General features: G+C 43.8%; 1 non-coding gene across 1 annotated transcript; it reads right to left on the bottom strand.

Annotated features, from left to right (window-relative positions):
• Positions 1–1,898: 1,898 nt before the first annotated feature.
• Trnaa-cgc (transfer RNA alanine (anticodon CGC)) lies at positions 1,899–1,971 on the bottom strand. Its single transcript has one exon. It is a non-coding gene; the product is annotated as a tRNA-Ala (tRNA).
• Positions 1,972–24,736: the final 22,765 nt, after the last annotated feature.

Genomic DNA, 24,736 nt, shown 5'->3' with positions numbered 1-24,736 from the left:
CGGCCACAGCGGCTGGCCATCTAAGTTGCTGACAAGAACAATATACATAAGAAACGGAAAGAAAATTGGGATGTGTTAGATGACGATCCGTTTGGTTTTAGGAAAGATAGAGGCAACAGAGAGGCAATTCTAACGTTGCATTTGATAATGGAAGCAAGGCTAGAGAAAAATCAAGACACACTCATAGGATGTAAAATGGTGCAAGATGTTCGAAATTCTGACAAAAACGGGGGTAAGCTATAGGGGGAGACGGGTAATATATAATATGTGCAGGGGTCAAGAGGGAAAAATAAGAGTGGTCAACCAAGAACGAAGTACTGGTATTAAAGAGGATGTAAGGCAGCGTTGTAGTCTTTCGCCTCTACTGTTCAATGTGTACATCTAAGAAGCACTGATGGAAGTTAAAAAAGCTTCAGGAGCGGGATTAAAATACAAGGTGAAAGGATACCAGTGATACGATTCGCTGATGACATTTCTATCCTGAGTGAAAATGAAGAAGATTTACACGATCTGTTGAATGGAATGAACAGTCTAATGAATACAATGTATGGATTGAGAACAAATCGAAGAAAGACGAAAGTAATGAGAAGTAGCAGAAATGAGAATTGTGAGAAACTGAACATCATAATTGATGGTCACGAAGTAGATGAAGTTAAGGGATTCTACTACGTACACATCAAAACAACCAATGACGGAAGGAACAACAAGGACATCAAAAGCAGAGTAGTTCTGGCAAAAAGGACACTCCTGGCCAAGAGAAGTCTACTAGTATAAAACATAGGCCTCAATTTGAGGCAGAAATTTCTGAGAATGTACGTTTGGAGCACAACATTGTATGGCAGTGAAACATGGACTGTGAGGAAACAGGGAACAAAAGAGCATCGAAGCGTTTGAGATGTGGTGCTGCTGACTTATGTTGAAAATTAGGTGGACCGATAAGGTAAGGAATGAGGAGGTTCTGCCTAGTAACGGAAGGAAAGGTATATTTGGAAAACACTGACAAGGAGAAGGGGCAGGATGGTAGGACATCTGTTAAGACATTCATGGTACTAGAAGGAGCTTTAGACGGCAGAAATTATTGAGGAAGACAGAGACTGATATCAAATAACTGAGGACGTAGGTTGCAAGTGCTACTTTCAGATGAAGAGGTTGGCACAGGAGAGGAACTCGTGGCGGGCTGCATCAAACCAGTCAGACGACTGATGACTGAAAAAAATGTTTCTTTCAAAAAATGAGGTGAAGTCAGATATAAGAGAGTTCTCTGTACTATTTCACTTTCGAAAAGTTCGGTTTACGACTCTCTACACTGGCAGCCTTCGTTACAAAATGTTCTGGTTTCTTGAGACAATCTGTGTTAAATCACATTGTTTGTACATAATATAATGCAACATGACCAAATAAAAATCAGATTCAACATGAAATGAATGTGCTTTCCACACAATAAGAATGGAAAAAACGAGTTTGTAAGTGGATTTCGATAAAGAAGCTGTTTTAAGTTAATAATGCATAGAGCAATAGTAAGTCCTGCAAATGCAGCATGCTGTCGTGAATGTGAAAGTGTCTGTTTACACTAGCAGCTAGAATTGAATCAAAGAACAACGACGTACATTGACATACAAAGAGTTTTCTAGTAGCTCTTTACAAAGTGAACACATGAAAGTAATTTATGTAACTGATTAGTTCCAGAGATTAATAAAAGTGTGTTGTAACAAAACGTTTACTTTATTGTGTGGAGGGGGGGGTGGTGGTTAGTGTTTAACGTCCCGTCGACAACGAGGTCATTAGAGACGGAGCCCAAGCTCGGGTTAGGGAAGGAAATCGGCCGTGCCCTTTCAAAGGAACCATCCCGGCATTTGCCTGAAACGATTTAGGGAAATCACGGAAAACCTAAATCAGGATGGCCGGAGACGGGATTGAACCGTCGTCCTCCCGAATGCGAGTCCAGTGTGCTAACCACTGCGCCACCTCGCCCGGTCTTTATTGTGTGGAAGCAGTATACGTTTCAATAGAACTTACGCGCAGAATTTCTCACAGTTTTTTGGTTTGGAAGACATGCGGGACAAAATCAACAATTAGAAAAAGATCTGAACTTTGAAATGCATTGTGGGGCGTTAAACGTGAGAAAGTACACTTTACGACAATTTCAGATAATCTCTAATAATTCGAACCAATAATCTTTCTAAAAGAAACTAGGTCTGTTAGAACATCATTAACATCGAGCATGATTAATATCATCCACCTCCCAGTGTTTCACAATGAGAGCACTTAGTGACTTCCAACAAACATTATACATAATTTTAAACCTTTTCGAAACTTTTCTTCACCGACCCGTGCCTTCTCCCCCCGCCCCCTTCTGCGCACACAAGATATGAATAAGTTTATCGCTTCTAACATTTTCACATTAATGCTGTAAAGCTTCAGCATGACGTTTTGATCTATTACTTCTTTACTACCAATTCTATTAGCATCAAATTTTGCTGGCAGTACCCATGTATACCACTGAACGTATCCGCAAAATTGTATCATTGGACGACACAGAGCTCAGGTGATGTGACCTCAAAAATATGGGAATTCGGTTCTTTAAGGATTCAGGGGTGGTGATCACAAACACTACTTTAAAGAAGAACCTCCACCTTGATAATGCGCAGTCTAGTAAACAAATAGTCTAGGCTGAGTGTAACACTTCGACTTATGCCACTATTAGTTGTTCTTGATGTGCCTTTGGTTACTCACATCACTCCGTTTAACCAACGCGAGTAGACCAAATTTAGTCACAGCGGCTACAGCTCTACAAGACGTCGTGTTTGGTTAAAATTATTCTTTTCCAAGAGTGTGTTAACTTAGGCACCTGCAATCACTCAGTGCTGCACTTGAGAACCTGCTGCGCCAACTTCAAATGTAGCGCGCGCTCGTACTACTGTCGTAAGAGCGAGACGTTAATCCTGTACTGACTGCTTTTCTATTAAAAAGATCGCAGGATCTTGCCATGCGGTCACTCATACAGTCTAGCTATTTCATTGACTATGGTTACTTTGACTTAAGCTTTTTCTATGCCTTTCAAGATTAATCATGCGCTTATAGCGCTTCAGCACATATGCAGCTCGTCTATTGATTTCGTAAAAGTAATCAAGAATCATAGCATACGAGTGAAATATTAATCTGTGGGTAACTAGTCTTATAACGAATGACCAAAATGTTACGCAAATATTGCTCTCGTAATGACATCGAAACAAACGAAATAATGAGTTGACGGTAACGTAATCTGTTAATGTGACTTGCCTTAGTGAATATGATGGTACTGTACTGCATAAATAATATTGGGTCTCTAAACAAAGTCCGTCTTGGGGCTAGATCTCTGAATACTTAATAATCCACTACTTTAGTAATTCAATTTAAGTCAAACTTGAATAGCGATCAGCCATACGATTTTAGGCCTCGCAGATCTACATCGCTGTAGATTTACATCGTGACACTTACCAACCCGCGGATTAAGTACTCACAAAACCCTCTTCAAATGCTCTTGAAATAAGTAAGCCCGATATTTTTATTCCAGTGTTCATACTGCAATTCAGTGTTAAATGTTCACGTTTAAAGTCTACAAATCTTTCCTCTACAGACAGCGATGAATGCAACTACACGTAGCGACATAACTCTTACCAGATTGTGTGTTGAAAATCATTTTCTATGATAGAATTACAGAATGTTTCATAATACAAACCGTACAAATCTTTAGAATGAAATTTTCACTCCTTTCGCGGGCATGTGCTCTACCAAGTTAGCAGAGCATTTTCCCGTGAAAGGGAAAGGTCCCGAGTTCGAGTCTCCGTCCGACAGACAGTTTTAATATGCCATGAAGTTTCACATACAAATCTTACTTTCTTTTCGTTATACTCAAATTATTCCTCATCTCTCTTTCAAACGTATTTCATCTTTCTTTTCAGACTCTTATTCGTAAATTATTTCTTTTCTTAAACAACAAATACTTAATATATGTTTGTTTATTGCACAATTATTGGAAAACATGTCTGATACCTTTTCGTAATATTTTCTTCCTTAAAATTTTTACTTTCCTTAGTAATTTGTTTTCGTTACTTTGCATCAACGGATAGTAGGTTGGTTTCAGTTTACTAATATTTCAGTTTTTTTTAAAGAATGATATTGTATTTCTCTTACACAACATAGTGGTACAGTGGTTTGTTAGGAAGGCTGGGAACACCCTGATAAGCGTACTGAATATTAAAGAAAGGAATAAAAATGTACCCTTTGGAGCCACAGCCACTTAAAATCTGACATTTAACAGGTTAGGCTACACAGTCGTTTCAGACGTTGGACCAACATATCACGCAAATTAAAGACGTTAATTTAAGCCACTCGTAACTTTCTAGTTGAAGTGAATGGGACACTTGTATTTGCTCAGTCAAGTGCTTCTATGGTTATCAATTCAGCTCCATTGAGGACAAAATAAAACACTGACATCTGAGCCGTAAAATTGAATCTGATTTTTCTGTACAAAGTTCCACAGAAGTGTATGTAGTGTCTGTCAAAACATCAACTATTCATGCTACAATCTTACACATTGCCCGCAAATCCATAACAATACTACAATTTATCCGAAAGTTTCGACTCAACTAACTTCGAGCGAATTCGTCAGAAACACTTCTTTTGTCACTTCAAAACAATGGTTCTCCGATTCGAACCAAATATCACCAAACAAATCGATTTCACCTCGTCCAGTACACAAAAGGATAACAACAACTGCAATACATCGAATGTTACTGAATGATATCACGTTAGTTCCCTTCAGATAAACCGACAGAATCACATCTTAATACTGCCCTTTGTGACCAACACTGAGGTCACAGAAGTCATGAGATAGCCATATGCACGCATACAGATGGCGGCAGTTTCGCGTACACAAGATATAAAAGGACAGTGCACTTCCGATATAAACAGTGTCAAGAGTGTGCCGAGAATACCAAATTTCAGGCATTACCTCTCACCACGGACAAGACAGTGGCCGCCGACTTCACTTAACGACCGAAAGCAGCAGCGTTTGCGTAGAGTTGTCAGTGCTAACAAACAAGCAACAGTGCGTGAAATAACTGCGGAAATCAATGTCGGACGTCCCCGTTGGGACAGTGTGGCAAAATATGGCGTTAATGGTCTATGGTAGCGGACTACCAACACGAGTGTCTTTGCTGACAGAAAGACGTCGCGTACAACGCCTATCCCAGTTTCGAGACCATATTGGTTTGACCCTAGACGACTGGAAAACAGTGGCCAGGTCAGATGAGTCCCGATTTCAGTTAGTAAGAGCTTATGAAAGGGTTCTAGTGTGGCGCAGATCCAACGAAGCTATGGAATCACTTTTCAAAGAAGGCATCGTGCAAGCTGGTGGTGGCTCCATAATGACGAGGGCTGTATTTACATGGAATGGACTGGACCCTCTGGTCAAACTGAATAAATCATTGACCGGAAGTGGTTATGTTCGGCTACTGGGAAACCATTTCATGGACTTCATGTTCCGGAACAACCACGGAAGTTTTATGAACGACAATTCGTCACTTCACCGGGCCACAATTGCTTGGTTCAAATGGCTCTGAGCACTGTGGGACTTAACTTCTAAGGTCATCAGTCCCCTAGAACTTAGAACTAATTAAACCTAACTAACCTAAGGACATCACACACATCCATGCCCGAGGCAGGATTCGAACCTGCGACCGTAGCGGTCACGCGGCTCTAGACTGTAGCGCCTAGAACCGCACGGCCACCCCGGCCGGCCACAATTGCTTGCAACTGGTTTGAACAACATTCAGGACTATTCGAGCGAATGATTTGGTCACCCAGATCGTCCTACATGAATTCCATCAAATATTTACCGAACATAATCGAGAGGTCAGTTCGTGCACAAAATCTTGCACCGGCAGCACGTTCGCCTTTGTGGACGGGTTTATAGGCAGTATGGCTCAATATTTCTGCCGGCGACTTCCAGCGAGTTGTTGAGTCCATCCCACGTCGAGTTGCTGCACTACGCCGGGCAAAAAGAGACCCGACATGATATTGGGAGGTATTCCGTGACTTTTGTCACCTGAGTGTTTACTGATAGACTAAATCTTTAATTCTTCACTAACGAGCAAGTTACGTCTCTCATACGACTTACCCTATGTTGAATGCTGACTTTAAGAGGTCTTGGGTGAGCTACCACAATTCCTGCGGCCAAATCCTGAGTGCTCGCTACTGCTTCCGAACGATTTACTCTCAAGCCAAAATTAAACTGTCCACCTCTCATGTAACATCGTACTGACGAGAAGCCCCAAATTAGTTTCATTCGTAATCATTTTCCAGGCAAATGAACAACATTCTCCTCAACTTTTAACAGTCAAGTTATTATTTTTGCGTCCGCCCGCTTGTGCTGGCGTGGACAGCTGCACGGTAGGTATTTTGTGAAACCCCGGGTTCTGCTTTGCAACAAATCACATTCTCGTCACTGTATGATTACATTACGTTGCCTCCAGTAGTACAGCATTATAAAGCAAATAAGTACAATAAACACACAACACACATATCTACATCAATTCGTTAGTGTTTATTTCAGCTACAGACGAACACAAACGTGCTTTTGGGGAACCAAATCTGATATAAAATTGCTCTTGAAAATTGTGGACCCTTGCAGCGTATTGGAATTAATGCTTATTCATGCTTTGCTCACAAAAATATAGACGCTCTGAAAGAAATACGATAACCTGTCGGCTGCTCGGAGTCAGCATGTCGATCGGAGGTTCCTAAAGTAATTCACGAAAGACCCATAAGTGCGCAAAATAGCTTACATTTAGTACAGCATTCTTTGTAATATATAGTGCAATATTTTGTCTAATAAGCACACTCTGTGCGCAAAAGATAACAGTTCGCGTCCACTGCCTGCGAGCGTAGAATTTTCTGGGAGTTCCGAGATCTGCGGCCATCCTTTTATGCCGTGGCTCTTAGGATGAAAGGAAAAAAATCTGTTCGATTATTAGCCATCTTGTGATATAGACTAAAAGGTAATTTTCTCTTTTGTAACATCATGCTAATGGAGTTGTAATCATTCTAAGCTGTTCAGATTGTGGGTGGCAGCAATATTATTCAGAACAGCACTACACTAGGTAATAGCTTTATTGTATTTTCTACAAAATAAACATCAAGGTGATATCGTTATTTCAACGACTTCTTATTAGGATTATCTTGACCCATGTTCGTAAGTAAATGCCGACTGTGGGTCGGAGGTATTACTGGAAAGTAGATCAGTGGCTAGAACCTGCACATCATATCGAGCGCTTGTTGGGGAATTTTTCATTTAACTTCATAAATTACAATATGACGGTAACTGGCCATTAGCCAGTGACAGTGGCAACGGCCTTGCCGTCGGGGTGCACTCAGCCTCGTCATGCCAATTGAGAAACTGCTCGACCGAGTAGTAGCGGCTCCGGTCAAAGAAAACCTTCATAAAGACAGAGAGAGCGGTGTGCTGACCAAACGCCCCTACTATCCGCAACCTCAGCAGACGATGACACGACGGTCGGATGGTCCCGATGGGCCACTTGTGGCCTGGATACAGAGTGAGTGCAATGATACTGCTATGCCTTAACAATTTCAATTTCTAGACATGCCCCCCCCCCCACCCGTCTCCCTCCCACGATCCATAATTCTGTAGAGCTCCGATATATGTAAATTTATGTAAGTAATTTGCGGTTGCAGTGCACCCAGTATTTTACACAGTGCATTACTTAATCTCATGGAGGGTCTAATGTTAGTTAAAAAAGCAAACGAGTTCCGCAATCAGAATATAAACATTGTAATTCATAATAGAAATTAAACCTAGGTCTTTTAAAATTGACAAATTAAATTATAACAGAGAACATAAAAAAACCATACAGGGTGGTTAGAAACGGGTCTAAAAGCTTAGAGAGGTGTTGCAGCTTAGGTTGTCTGCTGAAAAAGGCGCAAGGTACCGAATTTCTTTCTTAACAATTTTTTCTCAGCGAAACCTACTCTGCAACATCCTTGCAAGTTCTTCACGCAATTTCCAAGTCGGTAGCAAAAGACTTGGTGGATATTTTAGTTGACATTTATGTATGGCAAATGTCAGCCATGGCGATGACCAAGCGGATGTCTCTGGGTTCTGCTCACCTGCAAAAGGTAGAGTTAAGCTACGAACTTAACGCACGCGCGAGGCAGCCCGTTGGCAGTGCCGCGATTACGCTAGTACGTTGCGAGGGGTGTTTAATCGGCCGATGGTTGCTTCAGGTCTTACAGCGAATGAAGTCAGAGCGGTCGTGTCCCATATTGGGTGTAGGTAATCCCGCCACAATTTAAACTGTTTCTGAAACAAAGAGCTGTCAGGGAGGAAGTCATTTAAATAGTTCCTCTCAGAGTGAATATTGTTAAAAACTGTGTAATAAATGTGCAACTTCGTGAAAACAGAACAAGTGTACAAAAAAAAAAAAGAACACACACACATACGCCTCTATTAATTCCAAGAGAAAATCTACATGAAAAAGGAGAATTAATTCGTTGCGCGCTAACACAGAAATTGACGTCCAATTGATAATCCGAAGCTTTTTTTTTTTTATATAAAGTCAGAGTACAGTACTTAGTGGACTGTCAGATCAAATGAATCAAAACTGTTGTAGAGAAAAAATTCGTCTCCCCGTGGAATTTGTGACACCGACAACAAAATCAATAAATCTCGAACGTAAAATGTCTGACGAAGTTACTGCTAATCTCTCAGCTCTTGAGAACAAAATAACAGTTTTCTATTCTGTATCAAAGAACAACACGCCCAGTCGGTATTGTGCGAAATAATGTGCAACTCGTTTGCATTTATAACATCGCTGTCCATAGCAGGAAAGCTTTCGCTGTTTACAACTGAAGTAAGGCTCAAATGGTTCAAATGGCTCTGAGCACTATAGGACTTAACATGTGAGGTCATAAGTTCCCCAGAACTTAGAACTACTTAAACTTAACTAACCTAAGGACATCACACACATCCATACCCGAGGCAGGATTCGAACCTGCGACCGTAGCGGTCGCGCGGTTCCAGACTAAAGCACCTAGAACAGCTCGGCCACACCGGCCGGCTGAAGTAAGGCAGCTGATATACACTACCTGATTAAGAGTATCCGTGTACCTCTATTTAATGCGGAACTGCCCACTAGATATCACCAGAGGTGGACACCCCAGTATAAATGGAGGTGGGGAGTTTTGTTGTGTCAGTAGAGAAACGGCAGCAACAGAAAGGTTTGTTCAGGAGAGCTCACTGACTTTGAGCATGGGCTAGTCACTGGATGTCACCTGAGTAACAGATCCATTAGGGATATTCCAGGCGCTCTAAAGCTGTCCAAGTCGGCTGTAGGTGATGTGCTCGCCAAGTGAAAACTCGATGGAACAACCATAACTAAACCAAGACCAGGCAGACACCATGTACTGACAGGGACCGTCGAGCGTTGCTGAGGGTGGTTGTGAAAAATCGCATAAAATGAGCGGAGTTCCATAATGCTACCAAAAGTCCAGGTAGCGCAATGATTCTGCGCAGGGAGTTAAAAAGAATGGGCTGCAGTGGGCACATGCCTCCTCATTAAAAACACATTTCTCAAATCAGTGCTAAGCAACGCTTGATATGATGTAAAGAGCAACACCGCTGGGTAATAGATGACTGGAAGCGATTCGTTTGCAGTGCTGAATCACGTTATATCATGTGGCAATCCGATAGAAGGGTTTGGTTTTGTTGAACTCCTGGAGAACTTCGCTGCCAACATGCGTAGTACCAACAGAGAACTGCAGAGAAGGTGGTGTTGTGGCGTGGGCGTATTTTTCATTGTTAGGGTGTGGTTTCCTTATTACGCTTAAGAAAATGCTAAATGTGAAAGGACGTGGACATATCATGCAACAGTACAGTAGAGGAACAGTTCGGTGACGATGGTTGTGTCAGCATGACCCATGGTCCCTGTCATGAAGCAGGATCCATAAGGCAATGGTTTGTGGTCAACAACATTACTGAAATAGCTTACGGGAATTCATCCAGCCAATATTTACAGCGACTGCCGATATTTCGGCGGGAGTACAACCCGCCATTTTCAACGCACAAACTGCAACGGACTGGCGATGTACAACCAAATTTAAAACCTCGGTTCTTGGAATAATTCAGGAAAGATAACACACAAAAACACACAAACACACACACACACACACACACACACACACACACACACACACACACACATACACACACACACACACACACACTACCCCCAGGGGCTCAGCATTCATTTGCTGAGTACGGGCTTGGCGACCCCGGGGTCCTGAGCTGGGGACTGGTGAGCGCCGCCAGTCTCCTGTCACCGTAACCCCCGGACATGCTTCAGCGACCACCGCATGGTGCGGCGGTGGAAGGTTGTGTGCTGCGCGGAATGGTAATCTTGGCTTGACCGCCTGGATTGCGAGGAAGGTAAACCTCTATAAAAACCCCTCAATACTACGGTGTGCTGCGCGCCTATAAGATGCATGGCTGTTGGGGTGGAACAGTCGCAAGCGGGCAACCTCTGGGGCCCCTGCCGCACCCCAGTTGTATAAGGCTTACCTAGGCACGCGGGGCTCTGTCTAGGTGGACTTCTAGTTCCCTAGCTGCTCGTGGGACCGAGATGGAACCCTCGAACTTTTATTCTTCTCCTGCCAGCGGAAAGGGTGGACCGCTGGTGGGTTCTAACACCCAATCCAACAAGAGGGCTCGTGTAGCCAGTCCTCCTGATTTAGGAAGTAGTAACAGAACGCATACTGCTTCGCAGAATGTGTTTTTCATAATTAAAAGAAAAGATGGGAGTTTTGAAAAAGTTTCGCCATTTTATATACAGAAGGGCTTAGAAGGTATTGCTGGCACATTAAAATCTGTAAAGCGGTTGCGAAATGGCACCTTGTTGGTTGAAACATCTAGCTTCCAGCAAGTCCAGAACCTTCAGAAGGCACAATGTCTTGGGGAGTTTGCGATAGTGACTGAATTTCACAACACCTTGAACTACAGCAATGGTGTTGTGACTTGCAGAGATCTCGTTGACATTCCCCAAGACGAACTGAAGGCTGAATGGTCCCGGGAAGGGATTGTCGACGTGCAACACATTATGAAACGGGTGGATGGTGCTCTCATAAAGACTGACTCAATTATCCTTACATTTAACAGCACCAAATTGCCAGAGCATGTGAAGGCAGGTTTCCTACGTCTCAGTGTACGGCATTATTACCCCAACCCCATGCGGTGTTTTAAATGCCAACACTTTGGACACACTACTCTCGGCTGTAGAGGGGAAACCGCCCATGAGGGAGTTGGTTGCTCCTCTCCTCCCAAGTGTGTCAACTGCTCTGGGGATCACCCTGTGTGGAGTAGGGAATGCAGAGTTTTCCTTGAGGAACGTAAGATCCAGGAACTAAAAACTACAAAACGTATCCCGTATGGTGAGGCGAAGAAAATCTACAAGTCCATGCAGCCGCCCACGTTCGCTGCTTCCTTTTCTTCTGTTCTCAAACAACCAGTCTTGAAAACCGATGCCGCTACACAAACGGAGGTTGCTACTGTCAGCACTAGCACCTGCGCTTGTCAATGTACGTGTGCTGCTGCCGTTCCTGTGAAGCCTGCTGCTGCCCCCCGGCCTTCTGACCAGGCCGTGGTAGCTGACATCATGGAACTTCCTGCCCCTTCCCGGGTCCAGTCTTATGCACTGCCCAGCGCTGCTACACCCCCTACTGCTTCTGAGGTTTTGGCTGCAATGCCACCTCAGGCCAGAACATCGAAGCCAAAGACAAAGGTGAAGACTCGCTCACTAAAGGAGACTGCAGTTATACAGTCTCCTGATGTGGACGTCATTCTCTCTGACGTCTCTCTCGACTCCTCTTCTGAGGCGATGGAGGTTGATGTCAGACTGGGGCAATCATCTCGCCCAAAAACTGAGCCTCCACCTGTTGTGGGCTCTCCTCCCCGACAGAAAGTGAGAATGAAGTTACTCCCACCCTGATAGATGGCTCCCATTATACAGTGGGAATGGATTTCGGGCACATGTGGAGGAACTGAACCTCCTAGCACGGCAACGCCCCCTGTGCTTGTGTTTACAGGAAACGCATTTAAAACCATCTGATGCTCCTGTACTAAGGGGCTATACGTCATATCGCAAAGATGACCTGACTGGAGAAAGGGCCAAAGGCGGAGTCGCTGTGTTTGTCAATAATGACCACCACTCCTCTGCTCTCCTCCTGGATACTGACCTGCAAGCAGTTGCAGATGAAATTCATTCACCTCGGAGGCTTACCGTTTGCTCCCTTTATTTACCCCCTCTGGATGCAATGACCTTAGACGCTCTCACAGATCTTATCGACCAACTCCCTCGCCCATTTCTCCTCCTGGGAGACTTCAATGCCCATCATGTCCTGTGGGGCTCCACTTCTCTTTGCGCTCGGGGTCGAATTTTGGAGAGCCTCCTAACATCTCAAGTGTTGTGCATCATCAACACAGGTACTCCGACTCATTTCTCTACTGCTACAGGGTCATTCTCAGCCATTGACCTATCTTTCTGCTCTCCAACCCTCACCGACTCTGTTCACTGGGAGGTCATTGACGACCTTCATTCCAGCGATCACTTCCCTATCCGCATTCATCTCCTGGATGGTGTATTGCTGGAGCAGCGGCCACCATCGTGGATGATTGGCAGGGCTAACTGGCCACTGTTCACTCGGTTGGCTGTCTTTGACCGCCACAATAACGTACAGGAATGGGTGGATCACATCACACTTTTGGTCCATCATGCTGCTGACCTGTCCATACCACAGTCTTCTGGCACTCTTAAGCGGCGCCTTGTGCCTTGGTGGACAGAAGAGTGCCGTTCAGCCATCCGGGACAGGCGTGCGGCTCTTCGCCGATTTAAATGCCGCCCAACAGCGGTCAATCTTACCGCCTTTCGAATCGCGAGAGGCAGGGCACGCCGTGTCACTAAAGAGAGCAAGAAAAGGTCGTGGCAGGAGTTCCTGGACTCCATCAACCGTTCCACTTGTTCCACAAGAGTATGGGAAGCCATCCGCAGGATTTCCGGTAAACATAGCCGTTTACCAATAGCTGCTGTCCTGAACCAGGGATGCCTCCAAACGACACCCAGAGCCATTGCTCAGACTCTGGCAGAGCATTTTGCACAAAGTACTGCCACTGCAAATCAGGATCCAGCGTTTCGTCGCTACCGTGCGACTGTCGAAAAGCGACCTTGGACTTTCGGTCGAATAGTTCTGAGGCCTACAATTCCCCTTTCTCCATGTGGGAACTTGAATCGGCACTTACTGAGACTTCTGACACTGCACCAGGTTACGACCGCATCCGGTACTCCATGCTTCGACATCTGCCAGCGGCGTCAAAGGAAATCCTCCTCGAATGTTTTAATCTCATATGGCAGACAGGAGTGTTCCCCACCTCGTGGAGGGAGGCAATTCTCATCCCTCTCCTCAAACCAGGAAAGGACCGCACATGTCCCGGTAGTTATCGTAGTATCGCCTTGACAAGCAGTGTCGGAAAGACCCTGGAACGGATGGTCAACCGGCGTCTGGTCTGGCTGTTAGAGACCAGACAGCTCCTTTGCCGCTTTCAGTGTGGATTCCGAAAAATTCGGTCCACGGCCGACAACCTGACCCTCCTAGAGGCGGCTATTCAGCAGGCTTTTCTCCGTCAGCATCACTGTATCGGTATCTTCTTTGATATCAGTAAGGCATATGATACTACTTGGAGACACTGTATTCTTGCACAAATGCATCAATGGGGCTTTCGTGGCCGCCTCCCGATTTTCATTCGGTCTTTCCTGTCTCAGCGGTTTTTTCGGACCCGCGTTGGTAACACACTGTCTGATCGCTTTGAGCAAGAGAACGGTGTCCCCCAGGGCAGTGTTTTAAGCGTTACCCTCTTTTCCATAGCCATCAACAGTATAACGTCTACAGTGAGGAGTCCAGTACAGTGCTCCTTATTTGTGGACGACTTTGCTGTTTTCTGTTCCTCCTCCAGTGTTGCAACCGTGAGCCGTCAGTTGCAGCTAACAGTGCGGCGGTTAGAGGAGTGGGCTGCAAAGACGGGTTTTCGGTTTTCTGCCGATAAATGTGTTTGTGTTCATTTTAATCGTTCTCGTCATCTTTTTACTTTGCCTGCCTTGCATATGGGGGATACTGTCCTACATTTTAGAGACACAGTGCGGTTTCTGGGCCTAATTTGGACTCCAGGTTGTCATGGCTGCCACACCTACGTGACTTGAAAGCCAGAACGCTGGAGGCACTGAACATCCTCAAGTGCCTCAGCCACAGGTCTTGGGGCGCAGACAGGGCGCGTCTCCTACAGTTTTATGGAGCTTTTATGCGTTCACGGCTGGACTATGGGTGCACAGTATATGGGTCAGCGAGGCCATCTTATTTGCGGATCCTTGACGCTGTTCACCATGCTGGGATCCGGCTGGCCACTGGTGCTTATCGGACCAGTCCCGTACCCAGCCTCTGTGCTGAGTCTGGCGAACCGCAACTTACCATCCGGCGGCAGCTCCTGCTGGTGCGCCAGGCTTGTAAGTTTCTTGCAGCTCCCAGATCGCCTGCTCACCATCTTGTTGCCCATCCACCTCTGGACCGCCTTTTTTCCCGCCGTCCCCGGGCTACGTTGCCGTTTGGGATCCGTGTGCAACGTGTACTAGAGTCCCTCGGTGTGCAGTCTTACAACCCCAAATCCAAGGTTTTAACCGCCTGCCACCCTGGTTACTGAAGAGGCCCGGAGTGATTTTAGATTTATTGCAGTACAAGAGAGATTCACTCCTGCCACCGTTTTTAATGCAGCATTTTCTGCCATTTTATCTGAGCACCACGACTATGTAGCTGTTTTTACGGATGGGTCGAAACAAGGGGATTCTGTTAGTTGCTCAGTTGTTTTTCCATATCGTGTCCTCAAGGTCCGACTGCCTCAGACTTTTACTATCTTTGATGCAGAATTGTTTGCGATCTTACGGGCACTGGAGCACATGAGACATTCTTCCTCTCCTAAATTTCTTGTCTGTTCCGATTCACTCAGTGCCCTTCACTCATTGCAACGTTTGTATCCGGCAGACAAAATTGTCCAGACCAACCAGGATGCCCTCCTCCGACTACAGCGACTGGGGAAGGTTGTAGCTTTCTGCTGGGTTCCGGGGCATGTTGGCATTGGTGAGAATGAAAGGGCAGATCTCGCAGCCAAGGAGGCGTGTCTCGCCCCACAAGTACCTCAGTGTGCTATCCCCTTGCACGCACTCACCTCGCTGTTGAGCTCACGGGTCATGCGTCGGTGGGAGGATGTGTGGCTGGAAGTGACTGACAATAAGCTCCGTATAGTCAAGCTCACAACGCGTGTGTGGTGTACTTCCTTTCAGCCCCATCGACGGGACGAGGTTCTCCTCACTCGGCTTCGAATAGGCCACAGCCCTATGACGCACGGCTTCCTGCTCCGGCGAGAGGACCCTCCAATTTGTGGTGCTTGCGGCGTCCAGGTCACTGTGCGCCACGTTTTATTGGATTGCGTTTTATTTTCTGACCAGCGGGTCGCGGCTGACTTGCCAGCGGACCTGCCATCTCTTTTAGGCAACACTCGGACGAATGTGGTTAAAGTTTTAAAGTTCTGTGCCCTGTAAAATGTTTTTACAAAGATTTTAGGGAGAGGATTTTAATTTGCTCACTGTGTGACAAGCTCGCCCATACCTTATGTAAGTGGCCAGCCAATAACAATTTCCTGTGACATTCTTGTTGCTACGTTTCCCCTTTCCTTAGGTTTTACTTTCTTATGTAGCATTTTCCTTCTTTTCATGCTTTCTTTGAGTGTGTGCTTTAGTTTTCTTAGGTCTGTCCACATTCGTTCCTTTTAATGTGTGTCAGGGCGCTGATGACCTCGATGTTGAGCGCCCATAAGCCCCAACACACCACACCACCACCACACACACACTGAACACTTATGCCACCAAAGAGGATCAAAGTCAGAGGTTTCGATAGTAAAAGACTACGAACTAGCAGGTGACGTAGCATTGACTCTGTCCCTCTGTTTTTTGAAAAAGGAGAGAGCAGGATTCCAAGCAGAGTTTAAACAGAAACCTCCATCTCTGTTCACAACGTTGCTCGCTAATCTAATTTCAATAGCTTCCTTAATAACACTGTCCCAATACCTGGAAGTGCATGCCAATATCTCAGTATTGTTAAGTATTGTTATATATCATAGGGTGACCAGTATCCAAACAATGTTCGGCAATAGCAGATCTACTTGGCTGCTGTAATCGTGTGTGCCATTTATGCTCAGTACATCGGTCCTCCAAGGTCCTACTAGTCTGACCAATGTATACCATGCCACAACTGCAAGGAATGAGACATACACCCGCCTTACGGACACCAAGATCATCCATAACAGAATCCAAAAGCACTCTAATTTTAGATGGAGGTCAGAAAACACATTTCACATCGTATTTGCGTAAAATGCGACCGATCTTGTTGGAAGTGCTTCCTGGGTAGGGCAACAAGGCAGTAGACTTAGGTGTCGACTCAGTATTGTCAAGCGATGCACAGTTTGAAAGTTGTATACGCCACGAGAAACTCGGATATCACATTACTGAAATAGACTGGCCTGCCCAGTGTCTCGTCTATAACCGATGGGACGTCTTTTGGATGAGTTGGATCGTCAACTTCTCACCAGCGAAGCGAGCTTGACGAGTACGTGGCAGCAGACTGTCTAATGATGATACCGCGTACCGAAACCGGTAGCCCTTAGTCAAAATAAATAAACTACTATTATGGACTAAAACATATACTTTTTCAGTATTATCTACACTTGTCATTCGTTAGTCAAGGTGAGGTTTATTTGTTAAAATTCCGAGAGCGTAAGTTACAAGATGAGTTGGGCAGTATCCCTCCACTGAGGTCTTGAGAAGTGAGCACGACAAAGTCAGAGAAATCAAAGCCATGCGGAGATTTCCCGACGGCCGTTCACCCCATGCATGATTCGTGAATGGAAGAGGGAAGAAAGAAAAGGCAGTAGCAGAAACAGCCTTTCCATATATCGTAATGTTGACTCCGAAGTACGCATTGGCGGAACCAGAGCGCTACCGAAAAAATTTCAGAGTTTGTTCTGTTGAACAGGCTGTTTTCGAACTACCTCATGATGTTGCATAAGAAGCTAGTAGGGAGGCACGTCGTGTATTGACTGGGGCACGTGCACCCATGAGTAACAGAACAGTGGCCGATAGGGCTGCTTCACGTTCACTTAGTGTTGATCCGGATATTGTTATTTTACCTGTGGACAACGGCAATGGTGCCGCTGTTTTGGACAAGCAGGGCTACGTTCAACAGGGCAGTGTTTACTACTTGATTCAGCGTGTCGTAGGATGGGTGCTGACCCCACGAAAAGTGTTGAGAAAAAGACTAAGAGCCTCCTGATGGAAAATCGCAGGAGACTATCAAGAGACTTAATTCTTATTGTGCTATTCCTCCTAGGTTATATGGCCCTCCTAAGGTCCACAAGGAAGGGGTTCCTTTTCGTCTGATTGTGAGTAAAACTGGTGCTCCGCAAATACCATGCTCCTCTGTTGAGCCCGACACTAGGTTGGCGTGAGCATCACATTAAGAACTCAGCGTATTAAGTACTCTGAAATTGTAGTTCGTTTCGATATGGTCTCTCTCTTTCCATTCACCTTCCTCCGTCTAATTCGTTACAGTTAATTGAGATTAGGTCTGTTGTAGAATTAACGAAGCTACTATGACATCCAATTTCTTATTAAAGAGCAGTACAGTGAGTAGAAACATGAAGTTCCGATGGGAAGTCCTCCAATTTGTCTATGAAAGATTTCGAGGAACGTGCCTTGGAGCCTGCGGCTTTGAAATCTGCGTGTTTTTCAGATATGTAGACGGCCCTGCAGATATGTAGACGGTCAACATTGGCGGCCGAAGGCCACCGGCATAAGAAGTCACCCTCATTCAGCCAACGGCGTTGCCAAAGAAGGCAGAGGAGCAGGGCATTCTCTTGTCCTTGGACTGGGAAACCGCTCATAAGGCAGAACAATCAGCAATGATTAACGGTATAAGGATATAGAAGGAGATGGAAATCACTGCATTAAACATACATAACGCCTAATTACCTATATACATGTCGCCTGGAATTGAAAATTTTCATGATGATCTCTCCACTGGCAAAGGTTCCGCAATAGTTCCCCATTCGGATCTCCTGGAGGGGACTGCCAAGGGGGTGGTGACCACGAGAAAAAGATTTAATAAAAAACTAAAGGATAACGATCTACGAGTCGAAGAGTGAAATTCCATAAGCTTGAAAGTGGTAGAGAAACTAGAAAACAGGTAAAGGAAAATGCAAAGGCTCAATCTAGATTTAATATGGGTCAGTGAAGAGAAATAGAAGGAAGACGATGATCTCTCTTCAGATGAGTATAGGGTAACATCAACAGCAGAAGATAATGTTATTACGGCAGTAGGATTCGTTATGAATAGGACGGTAGGGCAGAGAGTATTGTTACTGTGAACAGTTCAGTGATAGGGTTGTTCTTATCGTAATCGACATCAAGGCAATCGACAACGATAGTTCAGTTATACATGCCGACGTCGCAAGCTGAAGATGATGAGGTAGAGAAACTATATGAGCATACTTAAAGCGTAATACAGTACGTAAAGGGATATGAAAATCTAATACTCATGGGGGACTGGAATGCAGTAGTAGGAGAAGGAGTAGAAGAAAAAGTTACACGAGAAAATGGGCTTGGGACAGGAAATGAGAGAGGAGAAAGAATAATTGAGTTTTGTAACAAATTTCAGCCAGTAATAGCGATTACTGGGTTCAAGAATCACAAGAGCAGAACGTATGCTTGGAAGTGGCCGGGTGATACAGGAAGATCCCAGTTACATCAAGGTCAAACAGATATTCCGAAATCAGATATTGGATTGTAAGCCGTATACAGGAATCGATATAAACCCAGATTACAATGTAGAAATGATGAAGAGTAGGCTGAAGTTCAAAAGATTAGTCAGGAAGAATGAATACGCAAAGAAGTAGGATACGGAAGTACTAAAGAATGACGAGACACTCTTGCAGTTCTATGAGGCTATAGATGCACCAGTAGCTCTGTAGGCAGTAAAATCGAAGAGAAATGGACATACGTAAAAAGGCCACTCAGAAAAGTCGGAAAGAAAAACATGGATACAAAGAACGTTACTCCGAAGAAACCACGGACAACAGAAGAAATACTTCAGTTGATCGATGAGAGAAGGAAGTACAAAAAGTTTTAGGGAAATTCAGGAATACAGAAATACAAGTCCCTGAGCAATGAAAGAAATAGGAAGTGCAGGGAAGCTAAGACGAAATTGTTGCATGAAAAATGTGAAAAAATCGAAACGGACTTGATTGTAGGAAGGTCTGACGCAGCAAATAGGTAAGTCAAAACGACCTTCGGTGAAATTAAAAGAGCAGTAACGTGGTAACGTTAAGAGTGCAATGGGGATTCCACTGTTAAATGCAGGGAGAGAGCGGATAGGTGGAAAGAGCATATCGAAGGCCACTATGAGGGGAAGATTTGCCTGATGTGATAGAAGAAGAAACAGGAGTTTATAGGGAATAGAGAAGGGATACAGTATTATAATCGGAATTTAAGGTTGGTGTGTAGAATGTATGAGTTTGGCAACATTCCATCTGACTTTCGGAAAAACATCATGCACACAATTCCGAAGACTACAAGAGCTAGCAAGTGCGAGAGTTATCGCACAATAAGCTTAACAACTCATGCATCCAAGTTAATGACAAGAACAATATATAGAAAAATGGAAAAGAAAATTGGGGATGTGTTAGATGACAATTAGATAGGCTTTAGGGAAGGTAAAGGCACCAGAGAGGCAATTCTGAGGTTGCAGTTGATAATGAAATAAAGAAAAGTCAAGATACGTTCATAGGATCTGTCGATCAGAAAACAGCGCTCGATAATAATAGTGTAAGATGTTCGAAATTCTGAGACAAATAAGGGTACACCATATGGATGGACGGGAAAAGTACAACAGGTACAAGTGCCAACAGGGGATAATAAGTCTGGCAGACCAAGAAAGAAGTGCTCGGATTAGAAAGGGTGTAGCCTTTCGCCCCTACTGTTTAATTTTTACTTCGAAGAAGCAGCCACGGAAATAAAAGAAAGGTTCTGGTGTGAAATTAAATTTCAGGGTGAAAGGATATCAATGGATCGAGTCACTGATCACATTGCTATCCTGAGTGAAAGTGCTGAAGAATTACACGATCTGCTCAATTAATGAACAATCTAGCGACTACAGAATATGGATTGAGAGTATATCGAAGAAAGACGAAAGTAATGAGAAGTAGCAGAAATGAGAACAGCGAGAAACTTAAAATCAGGATTGATGGTTACGAAATAGATGAAGTTAAGGAATTCTACTACCTAGTTAGCAAAATACCAATGTTGGACGGAGCTAGGAGGACATCAAAATCAGACTAGCACTGGAAAAAAGGGCATTCCGGGCCAAGACAAGTCTACTACTATCAAACATAGGCCACAATTTGAGGAAGAAATTTCTAAAAAAGTACGTCTAGAGCACAGAATTGTGTGATAGGGAAACATAGCCTGTGGGGAAACCGGAACAGAAGAGAATCGAAGCATTTGAGAGGTGGTGCTACAGACTACTGTAGAAAATTAAGTGGACTCTTAGGATAAGGAATGAGGAAGAACTGCGCAGAATCCGAGAGGAAAGGAATTTATGGGAAACACTGACAAGGAGAACAGATAGGATGATTGGACATCTGTTAAGACATCAGGGAATGACTTGCACGGTACTAGATGGAGCTGTAGAGCGCAAAAACTTCAGAGGAAGACAGATATTGGAATCCATCCAGCAAATAATTGAGGACATAGGTTGCAAGTGCTATTCTGAGATGAAGATGTTGAAAAAAATGCCCCTTTTATTGTTTGGCCTCAAGGCGGTAAGGATTTCAACTACTTTTTTGAACACCAGAATTCAATCAACTTGAATATTTTTCCGCGATGGAAATGGAGAAAGGATAGCTGCGTTCTCTTCCTTAATATGTTGGTCAGGAGGAAGGTTGATGATACGTTGGGGCATGCCATTTATAGGAAGACCCTCTAACACTGACTTGTATCTGCAAGCTGATAATTGTCACAACCCGGCTCAACGTGAAGGGATACTTCGTACCTTGACTCACAGAGCCTGTGTCATATCCTACCCTGAGAGTTTGTCAGTTGAGATAGCCCCCCAGTCAGAATGGTAATAGTGAAGGATCAGACGTTAGTTGCGCTATCGACCAATTGTGCGCCGGATGATTGTTGATTACAGAGGTGACACCAGGAGAATGGTGATAATACAAGATGGCATCAACGTCTATGGCCTTTTTTTTTTACCCTACACATGCAGCATTCGAACAAGATTGGTCCTCTTTAGCGGAAATATAACGTGAAATGTGTTTTTCGACGGCCATCTACGATGAGGGTTCTTTTAGGTTCCGTAAAGGATGATCTTAGTTTTCATAAACCGTGTGCCTACCATATTCCTTACAGTTGTGTCATACGTTCGTCAGACAACCAGGACTGTAGAAGACCAGTGTACTGAGCTTAAGAGTCACACTCGCTTCGAACAGCCGAGAAAATCCGCCATTACCGAACGTTGAGTTGGGACCGGTCATACTATGGAATATGCAACACGGAGATTCTGGCATGTACTTCCAGCTGTTAGAATAGTGTTATTAAGGAAGCAGTTGAAATTAAATTAGCAAGTACACTTATGAATAGAGATGCTGGTTTTTGCTTAAATCCTGCACGAACTTCTGCTATCTTCTTTGTCAAAAACAGAGGTACAGAGTTAATGCTACCTCACATGTCGATTATTAATTTCACTATCTATAACTTCTGACGTTTGTCATCTTTGGTTTGCGGTGGCGCTAGTGTTTACAGTGTGTGTGTGTGTGTGTGTGTGTGTGTGTGTGTGTGTGTGCGTGTGTGTGTGTGTGTGTGTGTGTGTGTGTGTGTGTTATTTTTCGAGTTTCTCTGCGAAGCGATGTTTTAAATTCCGTTGCACAGCGTTTACTTGCTGCAGTTTTGTCTTGAAAATGTCAGAGTGTACTCCTGTTGAAATATTGGCGGTTGTCGACGATGTCACTCGGCTGCATTCCCGTAAATTATTCGAATATTGTATACGTCGGGAGAAACTCAGGTCTCACATTTATATAGTACAATATCTACATAAGCTTTTGATATTGAGAATAGATGGAATATTATGGCTGAACAAGGTTGTGCATCTCACCACATAAATGGTATTAAGAGTCTATACACAAACACTGAATTTGTTATAGATATGGGAAATATAATAACAAAACCAATGACACAAGGATGTAAGACAAGGATGCTGCATTTCTCCAACGCTCTTTAGTATATATGTAGATGAAGTTCTCAGCAAATAGAAAACGTTGAACATAAATTGAGTTCTTTTAGATAGTAACACTAGATTAAATATAATTTTATGTACAGATGACCTAACTATGACTACAGAGAATAACGATGACCTTCCAATTGGAGTCTATAAGTTGCAGCAGATTGCCTCAAATTGTAGCCTGACATTTTCGGTAGATAAAACGAAAGTGATGGCATTTCGGGGCAGACAACCAGTAAGTTCTAAAACAGTCTTGAAAAATAAGATCTTGGAGCAAGGAAAACTTTTAAATATCCAGGATGCGACATCACTTACGAATAAAATGATGTTGACCAAAATAAATTTACTTCCATGTGTGGAACAATCGATAAAAAGTTGGCAGAATACAGCCAGGAAAGAAACTCAGCTGAAGTTTTATAAAACAACAGCATTACCAACCCCTCCTTATGGGCAACAAGACACCAAGGCAGTAGAATACATGCTCAGGAAAGGAGATTTCTACGAAGAGTTGAATGATGTACAAGGAAAGATCGAAAAAGGAATGAAGATTTAAAGAAACATTTAGGAATATGTAACCTAAACGAGAAAATGAAGGAAAATAGGAGAAAATTGAAGGGACCCGTAGACCGCATGGAAGGAATAAGATTCCTCGTAAATGTTCTAAATTATAAATATTCTGGAAGAAGAAATACAGGAATACCATGCAGGAGCTGGGTACCGTAACAGTCAATTTACCTAATACGTGAAGAGAAGAAGAAGATAATCTACATACAGTACTGGAAAGAAGTTATGTTAGTCTAACAATAATTTAGTTTTTTTAGTGTATTAAGGTCTTCCTTCTTCTGCTTTTTCTTTGTACCTTCTTCTCGCTACAGCCATTTGAAAATTATTTCCAAACTCTACAAGCCTCTCCTATTTTTATCCGGCAGCCAACATTCTCTAGTAAGTCTCTCTTCCACTCTGTAACTCACTGCAGTGTTCAGTTCACTGAGGTCTCAGAAATTTTCATCTTTCAACACGTGGCCTGCTACACCGCTTGGTATGTTTCGTCATCTGTTCTCCATATCTCCTTTTCATCAGTTTGTGATATGGGCATGTTAAGTTGTTCATTGTTGGTTGTTACTTGATTAGAAGAATTATTCGGTTACTATATTGCTCATAGTAAGTCACACTGTTAGTTACCTTTCTATACATAATGATGCCACCGCATTTTATTGTTGTTATCGTACTCGTCCGACTTTAAATCAGTGTCGTGTTTCCGATTCACTTCACTGATCCTTCATACGTGAGCTGTTGCTTGGTCATTTCTCTTCTCATGTTCTACAGTTTGCCTGCAAAGTTCAGACTTCTAATATTCTACAAACCTATCCATAGAACAATAAGTGTATTGATTCTCCTGGGACAACGGAAGCATCATGAGCTTGTTTTACAGTACTAAATTTAGTGTGAGTATTTGCTTCCAGTGATTGTCCTACAACTGTGTAATCATTCAATAGACGTTCTTTGTGTCTATGTAATCGCAATATGTTACATTTGTTTATGTTGTGGGTCAACTGTGACCCCCTGCACCATGCGTCGAGTTTCTGTAGGTCATGACGATAGAATACTGGAGTGAAAGGCTTTCGCTCCAATTTTCTGTCATGACTCCTCTGTATACAACAGCATTATCCGCGAAAAGCTTCTCGGCAGTTCCGAAGTTATCTGCTATCAGTTATCTACTATCAATTACATACATTGTTGCCGGCCAGTGTGGCCGAGCGATTCTAGGCGCTACCGCGAGACCGCTACGGTCGCAGGTTCGAATCCTGCCTCGGGCATGGATGTATGTGATGTCCTTAGGTTAGTTAGGTTTAAGTAGTTCTAAGTTCTAGGGCAGTGATGACCTCAACAGTTAAGTCCCATAGTGCTCAGAGCCATACATTGTTAAAAATAATGGGCCTATAACACTCCGCTGGGCACGTCTGAAGTTGCTTTTACGCCAGAATAGTTTTTTCTCCGTTCAGAATGGCATACTACATTCTGTTTGCTGTTTAGTGACGTGGTTTCCATTTCCTTCTGCACTTTCTCTCGCATCACTTCAGTCTCCCGATTTTTGAGTTAGTTTTTTTCCCAAGGGCAAGAGGGGGCACTGGCAGTGTCGGTCGTAGAGACCCTGTATAGGGAGAGAGTGGCCATAGGTGAAGTTGCCCGTGATTGGTTGATTAGCTTTGAAACGTCCCCTTAGAAAAATTATACAAGACTGTGCTTAAACTGACAC

This window comes from Schistocerca nitens, chromosome 4, assembly GCF_023898315.1.
Source record: "Schistocerca nitens isolate TAMUIC-IGC-003100 chromosome 4, iqSchNite1.1, whole genome shotgun sequence".
In the NCBI taxonomy this organism is placed as follows: domain Eukaryota; kingdom Metazoa; phylum Arthropoda; class Insecta; order Orthoptera; family Acrididae; genus Schistocerca; species Schistocerca nitens.
This window is presented reverse-complemented; position numbering and strand designations above follow the sequence as displayed.